The sequence below is a fragment of the Mastomys coucha genome, unplaced genomic scaffold (genome assembly GCF_008632895.1).
Source record: "Mastomys coucha isolate ucsf_1 unplaced genomic scaffold, UCSF_Mcou_1 pScaffold12, whole genome shotgun sequence".
Taxonomy (NCBI): Eukaryota; Metazoa; Chordata; class Mammalia; order Rodentia; family Muridae; genus Mastomys; species Mastomys coucha.
Window position 1 is genome coordinate 34,163,129 of NW_022196894.1, and position 7,133 is coordinate 34,170,261.

Sequence of the window (7,133 nt, forward strand, 5' to 3'; positions counted from 1 at the left end):
TGTGTGTGTGTGTGCATGCATGTGTGTGTGCATGTGTGTGTATATGTGTGTGTGCATGTGTGTGTGCATGCATGTGTGTGTGCATGTGCATGTGTGTGTGTGTGTATGTGTGTGTGTGTGTGTGCATGTGCCACAGCCCACTTGTCAGAGATATCTTGAGGAAATAGGTTCTCTTTCCACCACATGGACCCAAGGCCCAAACTGAGATAATTAGGTTTGGTGACAAATGCCCTTGCCCACTGAGCCCCCATTTGACCCATTAAATACTTTTGTTGAGTAACTTATATGCCATAAATACCATGCAGTTCAGGTATTTCAAGTGTTCTCTTCAGGGACTTTTAGTATATTCACATATGCCTGCAAATCTCCTCATGTCAATTTCACAATGTTTTCCTTTCCACACCCAACTAAGAGCTGTCAATCCTCTAACTTCCTCCCTCTCCCCTCACCCCTCACTGCTAAGCAATCACTACTTCCTTCTGTCTCCATTTGCCTGTTCTGTATACTACATATGTATGTATCTGTGATACATGTATCTGTGATACATACATATGGAATCATTTCTATGATCAGTTGTAGTTGTCAGTTTTTCTATGAATAATTTTAAATATTTATTAATGTAATACCATTTTTATACCTTTTTATACTTAGTAGGGTATTCATTGTATCATATTGTACAAATACATATGTAATTTGTATATTTGTATAATATGTTTGGTTCATTGTTTGTATTTTTTTCTTGAGACAGATGGCTGCTATGTGTAGCCCAGATTAGTCTTCAATTCAATATGTAGCCCCCAGTTGGCCTCTAACTCATGATCCTCCTGCCTCAGTCCTGTGAGCACAAGATTACAGACATGTATTACTTTCCTTGGCTCACTTTTTCACAATCTTATTATATTTGAAAATTATAACTATATGTATTTATTATTGCAGGGCTTTCATGGGATTCCACTTGAGGTTTTATAAAGATATGAAGAAATCTACAGGCCTCTCTGCATTTGCCTGCCTCCTGTGCTGGCAGTCTGCCAGTTCTCCTGCCCTACCCCTAGGCCACCAGCCCTGTATTAGGCAAAAAGCCGCACGCCTTACTTGAGAATAAGTCGGCGGGCTTTGGGAGCAGTTTGCCTTTCTTTATGGAGTAGTTGAGGATGTGACATACTTACATATCCTACTACACTGGCGCTGGTTTAATTAGCAATGGAAAGCACAGGGACACACTTTCTCATAGCTGCTAAATATGTGTGGGTCATTTCAACATCTCCCCCTTTAATTAAAAAATAGTGTTGTTTCTAATAACAGTAAATTATATACAGTTAGAACAATGATGAGAGCTACTAGGATAAGAAATATTTTCACAGGGTTTAATCCATTCATATTTGGCAACTTTGGAGAAAATATTTCAGTATCTATCTGATATATTTTGTTCCTTTTATAAATCTTACATAACTTTCTTATGACTATTTGTGCATTACAACCTCTAACCTTTACAATTTGCATTTACCAACATTAGAACACCTTTACAGACCCTAAAACACTTCTTCAGATCCTTTACAACTTAAGCTTTTATACCTTTTAACCTTTACAAATTTTACACCTCTTTTGTGAGTCTTTCTTTTTTCTTTTCTTTTTTAACTTTTAGTGCATTATGAAGAGAAAAGTTACGTGATTTCAATTTATCTGAATTTGTTAACATTTAAAAACATATTTTAAGTAAATAGAATTAAATCACATTCTTGTTTCCCTTTTGTACCCCAACTCCTCCCAGAGACCCCCTTCAATACCTACAATATCTTTTTTGTCATATTCCTTAAAATTTATAAAATATTATAACAATAAAAATGAATATAAAAGTTGTTTGATTTAAAACAAAAATCAATTTAACAGTATTGTGTAGATACTTGTCTACAGCAATACTGAAATTACATATGTTTTTCTCAATATAAATTTTAAATAACTCCAAACATATTAACTGTATATTTCAAAGTAATACATCACTACTAGTATTTTCTTAAATGAACACAAATATATAAAGTCTTTTTGTTTGTTTTGTATTTAGTAGAGTTTAAAGTCTTGGCTCTTACTGTGGTACCAGCCCAATATAAGAACAAATTTTAGACATTGGATTTCATTGTCATAAGGCTGTACTTCAATGACCCTCACATCACCAAAGGATTTTACCTCCATCGTAGCTAAGCTGAGAGTTGACAGTTCTGCTGTACCAAGAAATGAATTATAGGCTCAATTTTTGGATACAGACTTCCTGCTATGGTCAAAGCTATTTGACTTGAGTGAGTGACTTTATTCTCATCCCACAGAGAACAGGTTACATTCATTTAAGAAATGGTGTATGTAATAAGATGGTTTATCCATAAAGTCATTCACCAACTGTTTCAATGAACAATGGTTCTGCTTAGAGGGTAGCACAGACATTAAGTGAGGGTAAGAATTTTGTTCATTAGCTGTGATAATTTGGAAAAGCATTCATCTCAGAGAAAGAGTAACTTATAAAGTCCTCTTCTTTAAACTTGATACAAGAGTTACAAATGTCAAGCAAAGCATTCAGTCTCATTCTTTGTTGTTCTCTTAGGAGCCACCTCCCTAGTTAATCATCTATGTTTCTTTTGGGTATATACATACTTTTGAAATATGTAAGGTGTTCTGAAAACCATAGTATAGTGTAAAGACATGAAATAAATAGTACTACTAATAGAGAGGCTGAGATAGGAGAAACAAGATTTCAAGACCCTTATGTTGTACACAGCAAGACACTGTCATGAACAAACAAGCTGAAAGTGTAGGTAGATTGTACAATATTGGACCTCTTCCTCCAATTACCAAATCAAAGAGACCATTGGATGACAACAAATTTCTAATTCCTCATATTTTTGGATTTCAATCGATTAGGATATGTTGGTAATATTAATTTTCATATTAAGAAAAAGTAATTATCACTTCCTGTTGGTTTTGTTGTAAGAAGTGGAATTAGGTTTGTGTGGATTTGTTGAAAGATTACTTTCTTGCTTTTTCAAAAGAGTAGTTTTGCTCCTTATGTTTTCCATCTGTTATCCTTTATAGGGCTGGATTTGTGGAAAGATATTGTGCAAATTTTTTTTTTTTTGTCATGGAATATCTTGTTTTCTCCATCTATGGTAATTGAGAGTTTTGCTGGGTATAGTAACCTGGCCTGGCATTTGTGTTCTTGTAGGGTCTGTATGACATTTGCCGAGGATCTTCTAGCTTTCATAGTCTCTGGTGAGAAGTCTGGTGTAATTCTGATAGGCCTGCCTTTATATGTTTCTTGACCTTTTCCCTTTACTGCTTTTAAAATTCTTTCTTTGTTTAGTACATTTGGTATTTTTATTATTATGTGACGGGAGGAATTCCTTTTCTGGTCCAGTCTATTTGGAGTTCTGTAGGCTTCTTGTATGTTCATGGGCATCTCTTTCTTTAGGTTAGGGAAGTTTTCTTCTATAATTTTGTTGAAGATATTTACTGGCCCATTACATTGGGAATCTTCACTCTATCTTCTATATCTATTACCCTTAGGTTTGTTCTTCTCATTGTGTCCTGGATTTCCTGAATGTTTTGGGTTAGGAGCTTTTCGCTTTTTGCATTTTCTTTGACTGTACTGTCAATGTTTTTTATGGTGTCTTCTGCTCCTGAGATTCTCTCTTCTATCTCTTGTATTCTGTTGGTGATGTTTGCATCTGTGACTCCTGATTTCTTTCCTAGGTTTCCTATCTGCAGGGTTGTCTCTCTTTCTGATTTCGTCATTGTTTCTATTTCCATTTTTAGAATCTGGATGGTTTTGCTCATTTCCTTCACTTGTTTGATTGTGTTTTCCTGTAGATCTTTAAGGGATTTTTGTGTTTCCTCTTGAAGGGCTTCTAGCTTCTTACCTGTGTTCTCCTGTATTTTTTTGAGGGTGCTATTTATGTCTTTCTTAAAGTCCTATATCATCACCATGAGAAGTGATTTTATATCTGAATCTTGCTTTTCCGGTGTAATGGTGACCAGGACTTGCTATGGTGGGAGAATTGGGTTCTGATCATGCCAATTGACCTTTTTTTTGTGTTGTTTATTTTCTTTTGCTTGCCCCTGCCATCTGGTTATCTATAGTGCCCTTGCTAAATCTGACCAGAGCCTGTCCTTCCTGTGATCCTGGTTGTGTCAGAACTCCTCAGAGTCAAGCTATCTCTGTGATCCTGTGATTCTAGGATCCTGTGATCCTGGGCTTGTTAGAGCACCTGGAAGTGGAGCTTCCTCTGGGTGTTGTGGGACTGGCTGCAGAGCTTGCGCCCAAGGTCTGCTCAGGACACCAGCCCAGAGAGACTGGAAGGAACCAGAGCCACTGTGCTGGCAGAGTTCCTGTGTGCCTGGTCCCGCTGGTCCCAGTTACTCCAGGTGTTGGGACAGATGTTGGGTCCTCCTCACCTCTGGTCTTGGGCTTGTCAGAGCGCCTGGGTGTTACCTTCCCTCTTGACTTGAGTCATCTACTGGACTCCTGGCAGCCTCTGTTTGGGGCCTAACACCTGGGAGCTAAGACAGATGCTCTCTGTTGACTGTTTGTCTTTGAAGAAGCTGCCTGAATATGCCAGCTAGCCATCTGAAGATCTTCTGAACCTGGATACTTTGGCACCTGAACTTTCTTTGTAGTGTAGAGACTTGTTTTCAGTTTCTCCTGTGATTATAAAAACCCTGGTTTATTCTCACTAAAGTGGAGCCTTGATTGGGATGCAACTTGGCTTTGTGTTTTCTCTTTGCATTTCAAACCTTCTATTTCAGGTCTTTATTCACTCCTGGCTGAGTAGAACCCCCTTCTTGAATCTGTGGGCAGTTTCACCTGGGAGTGGAGCTTCCTCTGGGTGTTGAGGGACTGGCTGCAGAGCTTGTGCCCAAGGTCTGCTCAGCACACCAGCCCAGAGAGACCTGAAGCGAGTCTTTCTTTTTTCAATCTGGAAACCAGGAAAACTGTAAAACTCTAACTATCTAGTCTTCAACCTGATCAGAGCCCTGAAGATAAAGCTTACCCAAGTAAACAGGAAGTGCAGAACAAGCAGCTTCCAAATCTGTGGAATTGACAGAGACTTACTGGATAAAGGCTACTTGGACAGATTCTACCTCGAATCTGTCACCTAAAATTCCTCTGTATTGTGGGTCATCCATCTTCAGCCACCAGGCACAGAAGTTGTGGAGAGACTTTTTTTCCAGCAGGAACTTGGACGGACTGTCTCATCTTGCGTAGGCAAAATAGGGCAATTGATTTCCCAGTGTCTTGGTTGTCCACAATTTGGACCACATACTGTCAGCATAGTCCAGTGATCAGATTTACCACATTGAAGCAGGTGGAGATTTGCTGTACCCATCATTTCCATGGGAGGAGATTGGAGGTGTTGACTGGAGCTGACATGTTTGTCTGTCTGTTTTAAATTAAAACTCCCAAATGTCATATTCTGCAGAACTCTGAAGTATTTGTGGATTATCTATCTACCTAAAGGATATCTAATTAGACAAACTTGTTAGTTTCTACTTACTTATTTTAGCTTAACTTTGCAAACATATGTAGGTAGCTAAATAAAGTCTTCTCTTGCAATCAAAAAATTAGTACATAGCATTACTACTAGTTCTGAATGCCTTAGTGGCTACGATTGTTTATAGGTGACTGAACACTAACTTGCATTTCTTAATTATTCTTCACAGTTTATGAGAGTAGCTTCCATAAGTCTAGGACTTTAAATTACACTTTTAAATGAGTTGCATTCAAATTATAGGCACATCTATATTTAAACAAGAGTTTAATCATATATACATTATGGTGTAGCAAACACAATGTTAAATTACTATCATCATAAAAAAACCCATACCAATCTAAAAATATTTGAGACTTGTTGTTCCTTTCTTAGTCTGAAAGGAGATATATAATCTATCTATCTTTCCCTATTTTGGTGGCCTGGGGCTACCTCACCATAAAAGTAAAGTGGTATGGCCCCTACTGACTTGGGTTGGAGCTTGCACACCATGATGGTGACATGGTTCAGCCTGCTAAGGGTGTATGGGAAGAGCTAAAGACTTCTTTTATAAGCAACTGGACCTTTGTTGAGCTCACTGTTTTGGCTTGGAAGGCAGAGGTTTTCTCTTTGGGCTTGCAGGAACAACAGAGAAGCATCTGACAGGACACAAGTAAAACAGTATTCTAGAAAAGAGAGCTAAGAGGCCCCCTTAGGTTTGGAGGAACTCAATAGAAAGGTAGACTAGCTCCATAGAATGGCACAGACAGAAATATTTCTAAGGAGTTACAAGTTTAGTTGTAGGATCAGGCTTGTAAATAGATGTTTTGTATATAGTTGAGAAAATAAAGATATCTCTGTGAGCTTGCAGTTTGCACCTCCCGTGATTTTCATCGTATAAATATTAGATAATTTAAATGGTTACCATATTCTTGAAACAACTTGTAAGGTTTGAAATAAACTACTTAACCCTTGAGTAGTTAATCCAATTATGGGATGTAGTCAATAAATATCTCAGAAATTTTTGAAAAATCATTAAGAGTTTTTAATTGATCTTTCCTGATCTATATTTTCTGTGTCTGTGTTTTCTGAGGACCTATTTTATGTCCTACACTGTTGATAGAATCCCCTTTATGTAATTTTTCAGGAGAAATTTTTGATCCCCAACAAGCCAAAAAATATCTTTACTTCAACAAACATTTCTTGTAAGGTATCTGCACTGGAATCACCCATCAAGCTATCATCCATATAGTGATAAGTTATAGACTGAGGAAAGTGTTTAAAATTATATGTAATGGCTTCTGTACAAAATATTGACACAAAGGGGGGCTGTTTAACATTCCTTGTGGCAAAACCTTCCACCTGTACCTTTTTAAAAATATTTATTGATTTTATTTATATGATTACACTGTAGCCGTCTTCAGACACAGCAGAAGAAGGCATCAGATCACATTACAGATGCTTGTGAGCCACCATGTAGTTGTTGGGAATTAAATTCAGGACCTCTCGAAGAGCAATCAATTCTCTTAACCACTTAACCATCTCTCCAGAACATGCATGTCTGCCACATATGGCCCCAATTTTACTACCTGATCTTCTGGTCCTATATATTTAATCCATTTT